This window comes from Ictalurus furcatus, chromosome 7 (assembly GCF_023375685.1).
Source record: "Ictalurus furcatus strain D&B chromosome 7, Billie_1.0, whole genome shotgun sequence".
Lineage (NCBI taxonomy): Eukaryota > Metazoa > Chordata > Actinopteri > Siluriformes > Ictaluridae > Ictalurus > Ictalurus furcatus.
The window spans coordinates 28,219,727-28,234,728 of NC_071261.1; the positions used below are offsets into that span (position 1 = coordinate 28,219,727).

Sequence of the window (15,002 nt, forward strand, 5' to 3'; positions counted from 1 at the left end):
TCTCTGGCACAGCCATTGTGCTCAGACAACCACATTTTGCCCCCCCCCTCCCCTCCCCCAATCACAGACCCGTTAGAAACTGAGCCAATCAGCGCCAATCAAGAGGAGAAAACGGGTGAATTAGCCAGGCTTGTTGAGGCTGCAACATAATATTCCAGCATGGTCTTTAGTTATTATCAGGCAAGCCCTCATGAAATGCAGAAAGATGAAACGCAGCCCTGCGTTTATTACCGGAACACGGCGAACCACACAAATGTGAGTGTCAACGAGGGCCTGATAGCATATCAGTGTTTAATTGGAATGGGAGGCATAATAAAATTCTAACGCATATGATTTGAACTAATCATACAAATCGGAATTGAACCTGACCTGACATCATGGTGGAAACTTCCGAACGGACAAGTTGGAAAACGTGGTTTTAACATCCTGAATCTGTAGTGAAATGACGGATATTTTTGTTGTTGTTGTTGTTTTGTGAAATGCAAAAAGAAAAACAATCATCGCAAATGGGAACTGGTGAACTTAGCACGCAACACCATTCCAAGTCTACTGGTTTTATAGAAATACACAAATACAGCAATGGAAGGAATCTTAAAGGTGAGTCAGACCTGCTTGGTATTTGGCCCTAGGCATTTAGCGTCTAATGCCAACCTTAGACACTGCCTGGGAAAATCCGATGCCACACACACACACACACGAAGCCACAATTGCTCTAGTGGTTAAAGCTGGCTTACTAAACGTCTCTATTCGACACGAGATAAAAATTCATTCGAGTCATTTCTGCACAATTCGACACGAGATAAAAAAAAGTTAGCAGCTGCTGTGGTTTAGATCGCAGGCACCCCGACGGTTGTGGGCGTTCGCACCAGGAAGTGCAGATATCAGTGTTCTCACTGCATTACTGCCACAATAAAAGAGGGCTTACGGCTCGAGCCTTGCCTCTCAGGATGTGTGATAAAGCTCGAGCTTTACAGCACTATATACAAGTGAACGCAGGGGCCGCAACAGCTCAATACAGCCCCTATGGTGCTTTCCATTAAAGCAGACTTTATGACCGTCCTGCAATATACAAATCATATGAATAAAGCTCTTTTCCGAGGTACAGCGAGGCCCAAGGACCATTCAAGGACCTGCCACAGCCCTCACCCGGCGCTGAACACACACTGGAGTGCATACATCATGGTGAGCGTGAGTTATAGAGGCGATCAATGCTCCTCTGGGACTCGGCGAGCGTCCCTTAACCACCCGATATCTATCACCACTCCATCCCGACTGACACATTATCCACAGAGCTCAGAGCGAGCCTCCTCTAAAAACAGCTGGCCAGCGAACAACAGGCCCGACGTTATCTAGCTCGTTAAAAGGGCAAGCTTTTTTCGCCGCTAATGACTCCCCTGATCGAGAGTGAAGCACCATACACTCGATACATGCGCATACCAAACCAATCTACCACGAGAGGACGTGAGCTCGGCTTGCTGAGATTGTCAGATAAAAGAGCGTGATGATTCTTCGCTTCCCCGCAGTTCCGGATTAAGGATTACAATCGCAGGACATGCCGCCTGTACCATTATACCATTTGTTCTAGGATGTACACCAAGCTATCCAGACGTGGATACGCACGAAAAACTAACTTTGTGTGTCCACTACGTTTTAGCCAAGTCAATTCAGGGATCGATCCTAGGACCGGGCGGAACAACTGGAGCTTTCACCTGATCTATACATTTTTGAATGAGTGACAGCGAAGTCACAAGAAACGATCAAATCCGTAACCCAAGCCCTAATCCTAATCTTCGTAACTTGTTGTGTAAATAGTTTAGAATTTTTACCCGTCGGACCACGTGAAATTAGCATGACAAAATTAGCATCGTTAACGTCCATCTAAACCTAAATCTTTCACGTAAAAACCACCTCGCAGGAAAAGACACAACGGTTCGGTTTACAGGAATGGGGTTTGTACTCAAAACTCAATTCAAACGTCAAATCAGCTGTTATACAAATATTAACATACTAATGTCCAATGTGTCAGGGAAATGTATTGTGACGTGATTTCATCATGATATTCATATTCCATCGGCATGTTGCCCAGCCGTAAATCCATCCATGTCACATCTGGATGTAAGTCCAAATTCGTTATGCAATTTTCAAGCTTTCCTCTTTTATCATAACGGAGAAAATGATTGTAGGCAATTTTACAATTTTCTGAACGCAACTTACTCCTAGTCGCTGATTAGGCCATACACATAGACGACTTACCGTTGGCTATTTCAAAAGAGATCTAGCGGCTAGCTAGCTACGTTACATGTATCTTATTGCCTGGAATTGAATAATGAATTCCACACCACTCTTTCACCTATCCTTCATTATCAGACGAATGAATTCTCCACAAAGCTACGTGATTAGTCCATAGATTTCCAGAAAGGCTCCATCGAGTGTATATATATATATATATATATATATATATATATATATACACACACACACTAGGATCTTAATCCTACTCTCGTACAAGCTCTTATTAAAAACGATGATTCATGAGAATGTAGTGGGACGTCAGGATCACGGAGATGAGCAGCGCTTGCCTGTGAGGGATTAGCCTCTCAGCCTTCTACACAGGGGCGTAATCAAACCGTAATGCTCTCCAGCCGGCCTTTAATGCTGTTTCACGGGTGTCTTTATAGACAATGATCTACCTATAAAAAAATAATCTAATTAGCGTTCTAATTATTACCCTTTGCGGCGACTTTATGATGTACGCAAAGGCAAATACGTGTTTTTCCATACAGTCAGCAAGTAGAAGACGTGGTCTTAATTATTTCCTTAATCCTCATTATTCCGCTCCCTGCTTTCCAGAGGATGTTCTATCAAGTCAGATTAAAGAAATACGATCGCAAGAGGTATTTAAAAAGAGCCGAGATGTCTTATCTTCTTCGTAATCAAAGTTCAAATTAATAGCATTGACGGAAACAGACAGCTAAAAGCCGTCGCCGTGTTCGGGGGATCGTCTTGAAGCAGGTGTGTGTACACAAGGTGGGAGTGAAAATACGAGATGAATGAACAGTGACAGCCACTGAAAGCACCTGTTTTGTTTCAGGTTTACAAAGACCGCTCATTTATTGTACACGCTTCTTTCACACTTGCAAATTTGGAAGAGCGTACACAACCCAGTTCATATGATTCCTACTACGGCACTTTAGTATTATTATTTTTATTTTTTATTTTTTACAGTGAAATGTAAACCAAATCCATTTTTCTTGCTCAAATCAACTCACCTTTTCACAGTATGGTTGTATTTTAGCATTTCATACGACCGTACGCCTTTAGATCTAACCCTAGCCCGCGTAAATCCGTCTTACTAATCGAGTCATGTGAATTGATTCATGAGTCAAATTCAAATACATTTTAAATGACAACATCTGTGTACACAGCGAAATCCCCAGTGTTGAATTAACACCTAGAGTGCTTATATATGTGCAAATGGACACAAATGAACACCGTAACGAGTTAAATAAACACTCTAGGTGTTAATTCAACACTGGGGATTTTCCTGAGTAATATCAAATTAGTTTTTAATTGAATCTACATGCTCATTAAACAATCCTAGCTAAGCACAATTAAAATATAATAATAATAATAATAATAACAATAATAATAACAGGCTAGTATTCTGGTTTTATGTCAGTGTCATTGGTATTGTTAGGGGGGGAAAAAAATCTATCATGTAATCCCTATTTTATTACTTTGAATTCTATTAAATACTTTCAACTGTATTTCATTCTAATGACTTTTATCTTTAGAACATGTACAACGTATTAACTTTAGCCAGATGGTCAATGTCTTTTTCTTTGCCAGCATGCCAGGATGAAACACTGCCTCATCGGCGCTGTTCGAAGCTACGAACCATGGATGTGATCTCAAAATATTGATGAAATCGTGTAATGACATATCAATTACACATAATAGCTTCCTATATATGTGCCTTAATATTATTTCCGACAGTTTGCTGACATGGCTTACTAGTCTCTCTCTCTCTCTCTCTCTCTCTCTGTGTGTGTGTGTGTGTGTGTGTGTGCGTGCTCGCTTGCATGCACGCACGGCTGCTCGAAAAGTGGTGCGAAAACAAAAACCTCCGCAGAGGCCTGGAGTATATTATCACCCGGGCCTCTGAAGATCCCGCAGTCTCCCTCTCTCTCTATGCTAATCGTAGCCATTTGTCGTGCTGAAGGAGCCTAGGGGCCAGAGGAGACGCCTCACGCTAATCCCCTTATTTATGGAGCAGTAAGACCTCTGGCCATCCATCAAGGCCTGATTCAGGCTCCAGCCGAGAGTGCGGCGTGGACACACACGGGTTAATGAGGAAGTAAAAAGACGTCCAGCGATCCATCACTCAACACTGACAGCTCCAGTAGAGAGTGTTTCAGTCCTTTCTCGTCGCTCAAAAAACCCAAGAGGGGATTGATCATGCGACCAAACCCTGTTCGGTGACAACCGTCAGACTTTCTTTGTGTCTAACGGCAAACACACACACAAACACACACACACACACACACACGCGCACACATTTATACTCCCATTAGAATTTACTGGTTGTGAGTGAGTGTATTTTGAGCAGTTTTTTTTTTTAATTAAATACATGAGTATTTTCTTATTTTAATATCGACACTTAGATGTGCTGCGTATCAGAACAGAAACTGCAAACACCTAGCTTTACAAGTTCTTGTTGTGTTTTTTTTTTTTTTTTAAATAAATGAAAATGTTCTCATTTAACTGAAGGTTACATTGTCCTGCTTTAATCTCTACACTTAGATACGCTTTACATTACAAAACACTGTAAACGCCTCGCTTTACAGGTCCGTGTTAATAAACGAGTGCTTGACGCAACATGATATCGTTCTGACACCCTACACGTCGATACGCTGCATATTCCAACCAAATCTAAGCTCCTTCACGAACAAAACGTTCGCTTGTTTTCATTAATTAAACGATCGTCGTCTAATTGAACTTATAACAACATTATTTTGCCCTGTTTTACACCCTTCGCTTAGATTCACGGCATATCACAAACAATTTTGGAAACACCTAGCATCCCAATTTTTTTTGTTTGTGTTTTTTTACCAAAAAAAAAATAAATAAATAAATAAAAAGGGAACATTTTCTTTGTTGCCCCGCGACAAATACGTTTCACGTATTAAAGTTATATTGAAAGATTTGTTTAAAAATTGGATTTATTTATATTTTCTTTATTCACACACCTACTGTATCTTTTTTTTTTAATTGTTGTTTTTCTAAAAAAAAAAAGAAAAAAAAAAAGGCGCTTTTTCTTTGTTGACTTACAATAATTTATGCGTTCCATTTTATTTAAAAATAATAATAATAATAATAATTTAATACAATATCGTGTGTGGATATTCGGCATTCATTAAAAACATGTTAGCAGCTGTACTACACGATTTCTTCAAACACACCCACACGTCCCAGAGGTCTGTGGAGCCAATTGGAGATGTCTTCGTGGAGCTGTTCCTCTGCGAGTATTTCAGAACGCTCAGGTGTATCTGAGGTCGTGGAGATTTCAAATTGCCAGGCAGTAATTTATTTATTTATTTATTTATTTATTTATTTATTAGGAGTGAGTGAGAAAACACTCCAACCTTGAAGATCTCCTCCATACACTCGCGCTCATACAGAGCTTCTTTTTTGTTTTTTTTTTCTCCCCCACCTCCTTCTCCATTTCCTTCTTATTCCCCGTCTTCAGGACTCAAAAACGCACTTCTTACTTCCAGACTCTTCAACTTCAGCCTGTATAATATGTGACAGCTTCACAAACTGCCACAACACTGTGACCCAAAAATAAATAAATAAATAAAACGCTGCTCATTATTTGCAGCACGGAACATTTCCCTTAAGAGAAACCAAACGCGGAGAGCAAATTTTGCGAGGCGTTTCCATGGAAATCGATACCAGGAAAATTCCTTCATGCTATTTCCCTAAGACACATCGCATTTACACCATCCTCACGCTGCGCTCTTAACCACATCTCTTACGTAACCCAGGCTCCGAGGATTCGATGGATGGCAAAATGAAGAGCTACGGTTTTAAAATGGAGACGAGTCCTTGTGAAATTCATCACTGTAATATGTCTATGAGGGGTTGTTTTTTTTTTTTTTTTAAATCTCACCAGTGTTAAACCCGGCAGCTGCAGTTACATTTTCTGTGGCCGATTTCCCAGCTCTCTGCTCTAATGGCAGCAGTCACTCGCCCAGCGTGAGCTTACAGAGGAGCTAAAAAACCACGCGAAAAAAGAAAAAAAAACTGCTGACTACAACGTACACGCTCGCCCACACACTCCTTGTTTCCTGAGCAAGATGCGTGTGTTCGCTGCTCAGCCTCAGTCCATGATGCAACATTTTCCCTGAGATTTTGACAAGTGTTTTTTTTCTTCTTCTTCTTCTTCTTCTTCTTTCTTTGACTTTTTTTTTCCCTTATTGTTTATCCGATATTTCCACAATGGCCTCGCGAGCACACAGTGTTTAGTCTAAAAACAGCCACCATTCTCCTAGTATCCTATTGTAACGCTTAAAGGTGCAGTCAGCAATTTTCAGTGATAACGAGTGAGCTGAAGCTGAATTGTTCCGAAATCATAACAAAGCCATGACCCCCAGAAACAAATGGAACAGTGCATCTGAATGATTTCTGAAGTGAGCAGTGAGACAGGCGGCGATCAAAACCAGGAAGTACATCTACAAAACAAAGAACAAAGAATGCAGGAAGACAAGGCACGGAATTTAACAACACAGGCAAGACTTCGCGACGAGACTGTAAACTGTACATAGACAAATGAATTAAGGGCTTAAAACAGAGACGCATGGACGCGATCAGAAGTGACAGTTGTAGAGACGGGACTAGAATAGAAACCAAGCACATGAGCGCAGAAGAAGGCATGTGACCTGAGTTCACTGAAAGTAATGCTCATTGCACACAGAAACACACCTTATTGCTGACACTGTGGTCAAGATGAGTCGATTCCTCTTTGTTGCGATTGGTCGGAAGCTGGTGGTCCATATAATTCGCTTCTGTTAGTTTGTTTATTCGAAGAAGAAGAAAAAAAAATCACTCTGGCTTAAAAATCACTGACCGCACCTTTAAGATGTACAAAAACTACACTTCGAATTTCTGCTCGTTTGAACGAAATCGTGACGCTGGCGTGTCGAGGAGGTGCACCGAGCGCCGCTTGAAAGGCTCTGATCTTCTGACTTTCGGAAGTTCTAGAACGACTTGCGTTACATGTTGTGTCTAGTAGGTCAAAAATCTATACATGTTAAGCTCAATGCCAACCTTATTTGCTCCTATTAGTCTTTCCAGAGTTCAGCGATGTCCGCGTTCGTGCAGGAGGGGCGACGGTTACAAACAAAAGTAGAACTGAACGTGCACTGAACAGGGTGGTTTCAGAGAGCGGGGGAGAAAGAGAGAGAGCGAGAGAGAGAGAGGGAGAGAGAGAGAGGGTGACACAGAGAGAGAGAGAGAGAGAGAGAGAGAGAGAGAGACAGAGAGAGAGAGAGAGAGAGAGAGGGACACAGAGAGAGAGAGACTGAGAGAGAGAGGGAGAGACAGAAAGAGAGAGAGCCAGAGAGAGGGACAGAGAGAGAGAGACAGAGAGAGAGAGAGAGAAAGAGAGAGAGCCAGAGAGAGAGCCAGAGAGAGGGACAGAGAGAGAGAGAGAGAGAGACAGAGAGAGAGAGAGCCAGAGAGAGAGAGGGACAGAGAGAGAGAGAGACAGAAAGACAGAGAGAGAGAGAGAGAGAGAGAGAGAGAGAGAGAGGGAGGGTTTGACTGATGTGACGCGACTGACACTGTTGTTACATCCACATGTAGCCCATAAAACAGAGAGCGACAGCTGTCAAAGTCTCCGTGAGTGAAGCAGGCAGGTGGGACCACAAGCATTCCCTCACGCTGCTCATCGAACTGGGTCTGAACGCAAGAAATCGAGCTCTCTGACGCTCTTTTTTTTTTTCCCCTCTCACGTGTGTGTGTGTGTGTGTGTGTGTGTGTGTGTGTGTGTGTGTGTGCTCATGGACTCTCTCAGAAGACCCCAACAACGTCCGAGTTGCTTTAATGATTCACCTAATTGCCCCCTTTAAGCTCCTGGTAAAATTTGACTCACTGAACAGCGCGAGTGCGAAGCTCTTTTTCATATGACACCACACTCAGAGTGACTAAGTGCTCTGTCGAATATGACTGAGAGCCCTGTTACTGATTAAAAACGCCTCGCAGACGTGCCACTGCTCCGATTTAAGCATGCAAATTTCATGAGGAAAAAATTACATTCACTTCTAGTAAGAGCAACATGTATTTACAAAAACAAACAAAACAATACCACATTATTAATGTCAATCAGTCCTACATGCTGCCTAGTGTGTGTGTGTGTGTGTGTGTGTGTGTGTGTGTGTGTGTGTGTGTGTGTAGACGTTCCACATAATCGATCCCAAAATAAAGAACTTTTATGTGGATTTCTATCAGTAGATAAAGCATATCTGTTTTCATATTTATTCTCAGTACTATTCGTGAAATACATTAACAGGAGTTCAACATAGCTCACATCACTGTTTCTTTCCTTCATTATGAAATTAAAAAATAAAAAAAAAAACATTTTTTTAAAAACAATTAAAGGTGTTATAAACATATTTTTATACTTAGACGTTTTCTAGACACCTTTCCACCTTTCCACAGACAGCTTTCGACTCACTCGAAGGAAACACTGCAGCCGTATAGCAAGCAGCTCAGCTCACTTCCTGTTTGACCTTGATTCTCTCCGACTTCGACTCATCTCCGAGCGCCGCGGATTACGACGTGCAGCTCGTCGTCGTGCTAAACAAATCGGCAGTATCGTAAAGCCTGTTACGGAGTTACGTCTTTTGTAAATCGTTACCAGCTTGGTACGGTCGTTTGGAAATTAGCCTACGGGATTAACAGCCTTGATTGCTTTCAAATGCAAACTATTATATTGTAATATGTATATTGTTTTTGCAATAAATCAGGAAATATTGTAAAAGCACATTGGTTGTAAATTATGTCTTAAGAGTACTATCCCTTAGAGTGATTTTTTACTTAGGGGCCAAGCACCAAAGGTACTTAGGCACCCCTATAGTTATTCCACCTTTTCTTATTATTTATTGTTATTATTTTATCAATTGTGGCTCAGTAATTTTTCTTTGTAAGATATGTATTCCTAATTACTATATAGCAGACTTTATATGTTTTTAGATTATTAGTAGTAGTATTAGTAGTAGTAGTAGTAGTAGTAGCAAATATTGTGATATCAATTTCAAGCAAATATGATAGAAGTGTGTGTGTGTGTGTGTGTGTGTGTGTGTGTGTGTGTGTGTGTTTATATTTCATAAATGCAAACTAATAATGCAAATATAAATCTACTCGAGCACCAGCAATTCAACCATCTACAAACATATCATAAAGTCTATTACGCGTAACCTTGCAAAATACTTTGCCCCTTGTCCGTGTTCGGTTTTCGGCCCCTCCTTGGTGAAACTAGGGTTGGGGTAGGGTGGAGTGTGGAGTGGAGGCCCGAGAGCTTCCTCCATTGAAAGTGCAGACACTTTCATATGCAAATGAAAATGAAAAAAAAAAAAGAAAGAAAACGCTAATAACGTTTCCAAGCACAATAGTGCGCATGCGCAAATGTATAACTCTCTCTCTATATATATATATATATGATATGGCCTACTGTTTGGAGTGTACTATATAGGGTGCTATTAGCCTAGGTTGTGGTTCGGGATGTAATTAAGGTAAGACCTAGTGTAACATGGAAGGCTGTGGGTTCGGGAGCAGACCCAGGGTTTTATTGTAGTTGTGTGTTGTTGTTTTTTTCTCCCCTTTCTACTTACATGCATCTGCGTTCATATGCAAATCAGTAGTTAAGAAATTTCGCACTTGCGTAAAAATTCAGGGCCCATTTGCACCGCGCGCGCGCGCGTGCGCGTGTGTGTGTGTAGTGCTAAGAGGTGACACGAAGACGTCCAGGACCAAATGGGGCAGCGTGGACGCGCGTGGTGTTGCCAGATTGGGCGCGCTCTCGTGCAATATTATGTGCAAACACAACGTGCATTCTTTTTTCCCTCTGTGCATTTTAATGTTCAGTATATATACATATATATTTGTAAAAAATAAAAATAAAAAAAAAGGAAGAAGAAAAAAGAGTGTCAGTCTTGGATGGTGCACTCTCTAATGCATGCAGTGGATTTCAAACTAATCGATTTCGATCTGGCAACCCCCTGAAGAGGTGGGGGTGAAGCTTCAACAACGGAGCATTTGTTCCCGAGAAAATTCCTCTCCGGCTTTGCCTGTCTGTTCCAGCGGCGAAGTGAATAAGTGAATAAGGGAATGAGGGAATAAGCACGACTGAGTGAGTACTACTAGACCACTAGACTATGCGGCCTACAGCCGGCCTAATTACCGCACGACCCTGCTACTGCAACAACAACAAAAGCTCAAGGAAAGAAAAGATTTCATCCCAGAGACGAATGAAAGCAAGTCTGCACACTGGAGTCCAGATATTCATTATTGGGGGAAAAATGTATTCAACTCTGCTGCAAAGGAAACCCATGAAAGAAATATATCAAATATGATTAATTACAGCCTACATTTTTTTTGTTACATTGGTATATTTTAGACGCCACATTGTTTTGAAACAGCATTCTGAGAGTTTGGCACGCATGTCGGCCTTGAGATGTTCAAATCGCTTTATTCTTTCATTAGTGGCACTTAAAACGGAATATATGCAATTAAAGGCGCATTTACTTTGCTTGCGTCGCTCACACACACACACACACACACACACACACACACACAGAGAGAGAGTAGTGTAAGTAGAGTGCACACTAGGCATCAGTGTGTGTGTGTGTGTGTGTGAGAACAAGGCTGGTTTTAGCCCATAGGTGAATTATGCATGTGCAGTAAAAAGATCTCATTTGTGCCGCAGTGTGTTGTAAACAAATCCTCCACAATCATATGGACACAAAGTTGTTGATGATTATTATTATTATCATTATTATTATTATTATTATTATTATTATTTAAACACCCATAAATGCGCAAGGTCGCAGTGGCATATGGGTGCTTTTATAATAATAATAATAATAATAATAAGTGCCTTGATTGGACTTATCAGAAGTGTCTTGGTTTCTTTAGCACAGGATCCGTGTCTCAATCTCATGACTGATTTCATGCTTTAGAGCCCACAATTTCCAATCCCATCGCCCTTAATCCGACCGAGATTAGGCTTTAACGGGGTTTTAAACGGGTAACGGCGAGGCGACACAACATCTGGCAAGGGTGCTCATTTTTCAGAATGAAAAGCAAAGGGGGTGAAAAAAAAAAAAACCCATTCCAAAAGGTTGTTTTTAAGCAAGAATGATAGACACGGAGAGCTCCAGGGATGTCGGGATTAAAGCGCAGCCACCAGCCCGTGTAGCCTCCGGCTTTTCGCAATGGGACAAAATACCTCCACACACTCCAAACAAATATCCCCAAACCCTGAAAGTTCACTCAGATCACCGGATTTAGATGGAGATCTACGCGCGCCCTGTTGCGCACAAATGTAGAAAATAATAATAAGAATAATAAGAATAATAAGAAGGAGAAGAAGAATGCGTAATCCAGTACGCGGTGAAGGAGCGCGCGCTCGCTTTTCCACGCACAGTGTGTGAGTGTGAGCGTCTGCGGAGAAATCAAGCGGTTATAGCAGGTTTACTTACCCGCTGAACTGCGGTCCGCTTTGGTGCAACACCACAAAAAGCCTTCACACGTCTCACGTAGCGGCTCCCGGCCACCGGGTAAACTCCATCACCAAATAGCGCACGGCTGGGGGGCGAAACCGGACCGGTGCGTTTTCTTTTGCGCGGAGGAAGAAAAAAAAGTAAACACCCCGCGTATGAATGAAAGAGCGACACACACACTCACACACACTCACACAGAGGGGGAGAGAGAGAGAGAGAGAATGAAAGCAAACCCGCCGGCGCTCAGACGCAAGTCAGAATCGACGCGAAACACCGTCTCGGCATGGTTAAGGGAAATCAAATAGACAAGGAGTGTGAATAGAGAAGTGGACTCGACTGGAAGTGAACTTGAAGCTCCACCGCGCTGCCAGACCAGCTCCGAGCTCCGAGCTCCGACAGCAGGATGTCAGAAATGCACAGGGGCCGCTGGAGTGTCTCTCTGCAGCAGCTGCGTTTGGAACGAGGACGCACACAAAACCCGGACAGGAGCGACCAGTGGATTGGACAGGAACTGGAACTGGAACTGGAGGAATGAGAATGGTCATGCCCCAACCCCCCCAACTGTCGGCTACTAGGAACTTTAAAGGTGCGATGAGTGATTTTGTGTGTGTTTGTGTGTGTGTGTGTGTGTGTGTAATATTTGGCAGCTCGAATTCCAGCTTTAAAAAATAGTGGGAACAATAAAGATTAAACATGCCCTGGGATGGAAGTTACTTTTCACAACTGCGAGACAATTCCGACGTAGTGCTTAGTGCATCTTCGGTAACCGCTTCATCCTTGTCAGGGTCACTATTACAGGTTACGCCCACAACAAATACATAAAACATCCGTCAGGATTACAAACCACGCCCCCTTACAAACCACACCCCTTACAAAGCACAACACTATTACAAGTTGCGACCACAACAAATACATAAAACATCCGTCAGGATTACAAACCACACCCCTTACAAACCACGCCCATTACAAAGCATGGCCACTGTTACAAATTACGCCCACAACAAATATGTAAAGCTTCTGTCAGGATTACAAACCACACCCCTTACAAAGCACAACACTATTACGAGTTACGTCCACAACAAATACATAAAACATCTGTCAGGATTACAAACCACGCCCCCTTACAAAGCACAACACTATTACAAGTTATGTCCACAACAAATACATAAAACACCTGTCAGGATTACAAACCACGCCCCCTTACAAAGCACAACACTATTACAAGTTACATCCACAACAAATACATAAAACACCTGTCAGGATTACAAACCACGCCCCCTTACAAAGCACAACACTATTACAAGTTACATCCACAACAAATACCTAAAACATCTGTCAGGATTACAAACCACGCCCCCTTACAAAGCACAACACTATTACAAGTTACATCCACAACAAATACATAAAACATCTGTCAGGATTACAAACCACGCCCCCTTACAAAGCACAACACTATTACAAGTTACGTCCACAACAAATACCTAAAACATCTGTCAGGATTACAAACCACGCCCCTTACAAAGCACAACACTATTACAAGTTACGTCCACAACAAATACATAAAACACCTGTCAGGATTACAAACCATGCCCCCTTACAAAGCACAACACTATTACAAGTTACGTCCACAACAAATACCTAAAACATCTGTCAGGATTACAAACCACGCCCCCTTACAAAGCACAACACTATTACAAGTTACATCCACAACAAATACATAAAACATCTGTCAGGATTACAAACCACGCCCCCTTACAAAGCACAACACTATTACAAGTTAGGTCCACAACAAATACCTAAAACATCTGTCAGGATTACAAACCACGCCCCCTTACAAAGCACAACACTATTACAAGTTACGTCCACAACAAATACCTAAAACATCTGTCAGGATTACAAACCACGCCCCCTTACAAAGCACAACACTATTACAAGTTACATCCACAACAAATACATAAAACATCTGTCAGGATTACAAACCACGCCCCCTTACAAAGCACAACACTATTACAAGTTAGGTCCACAACAAATACATAAAACACCTGTCAGGATTACAAACCACGCCCCCTTACAAAGCACAACACTATTACAAGTTACGTCCACAACAAATACCTAAAACATCTGTCAGGATTACAAACCACGCCCCCTTACAAAGCACAACACTATTACAAGTTACGTCCACAACAAATACCTAAAACATCTGTCAGGATTACAAACCACGCCCCCTTACAAAGCACAACACTATTACAAGTTACGTCCACAACAAATACCTAAAACATCTGTCAGGATTACAAACCACGCCCCCTTACAAAGCACAACACTATTACAAGTTACGTCCACAACAAATACCTAAAACATCTGTCAGGATTACAAACCACGCCCCCTTACAAAGCACAACACTATTACAAGTTACGTCCACAACAAATACCTAAAACATCTGTCAGGATTACAAACCACGCCCCTTACAAAGCACAACACTATTACAAGTTACGTCCACAACAAATACCTAAAACATCTGTCAGGATTACAAACCACGCCCCCTTACAAAGCACAACACTATTACAAGTTACGTCCACAATAAATACCTAAAACATCTGTCAGGATTACAAACCACGCCCCCTTACAAAGCACAACACTATTACAAGTTAGGTCCACAACAAATACATAAAACACCTGTCAGGATTACAAACCACGCCCCCTTACAAAGCACAACACTATTACAAGTTACATCCACAACAAATACATAAAACACCTGTCAGGATTACAAACCACGCCCCCTTACAAAGCACAACACTATTACAAGTTACATCCACAACAAATACATAAAACACCTGTCAGGATTACAAACCACGCCCCCTTACAAAGCACAACACTATTACAAGTTACGTCCACAACAAATACCTAAAACATCTGTCAGGATTACAAACCACGCCCCTTACAAAGCACAACACTATTACAAGTTACGTCCACAACAAATACCTAAAACATCTGTCAGGATTACAAACCACGCCCCCTTACAAAGCACAACACTATTACAAGTTACGTCCACAATAAATACCTAAAACATCTGTCAGGATTACAAACCACGCCCCCTTACAAAGCACAACACTATTACAAGTTAGGTCCACAACAAATACATAAAACACCTGTCAGGATTACAAACCACGCCCCCTTACAAAGCACAACACTATTACAAGTTACATCCACAACAAATACATA

At 41.8% G+C, this 15,002-nt stretch overlaps 1 protein-coding gene across 6 annotated transcripts in view; it reads right to left on the reverse strand.

Annotated features, from left to right (window-relative positions):
* Nucleotides 1-12,091, reverse strand: part of LOC128610374 (adhesion G protein-coupled receptor L2-like) — a 142,396-nt gene extending 130,305 nt beyond the window's left edge. For all 6 annotated transcript variants that reach the window (XM_053629644.1, XM_053629643.1, XM_053629642.1 and 3 more), the window contains exon 1: nt 11,763-12,091. The gene's annotated coding sequence lies outside the window, so the exon portion shown is untranslated. The remainder of the gene's footprint in view (nt 1-11,762) is intronic.
* Between the last annotated feature and the right edge of the window lie 2,911 nt (nt 12,092-15,002).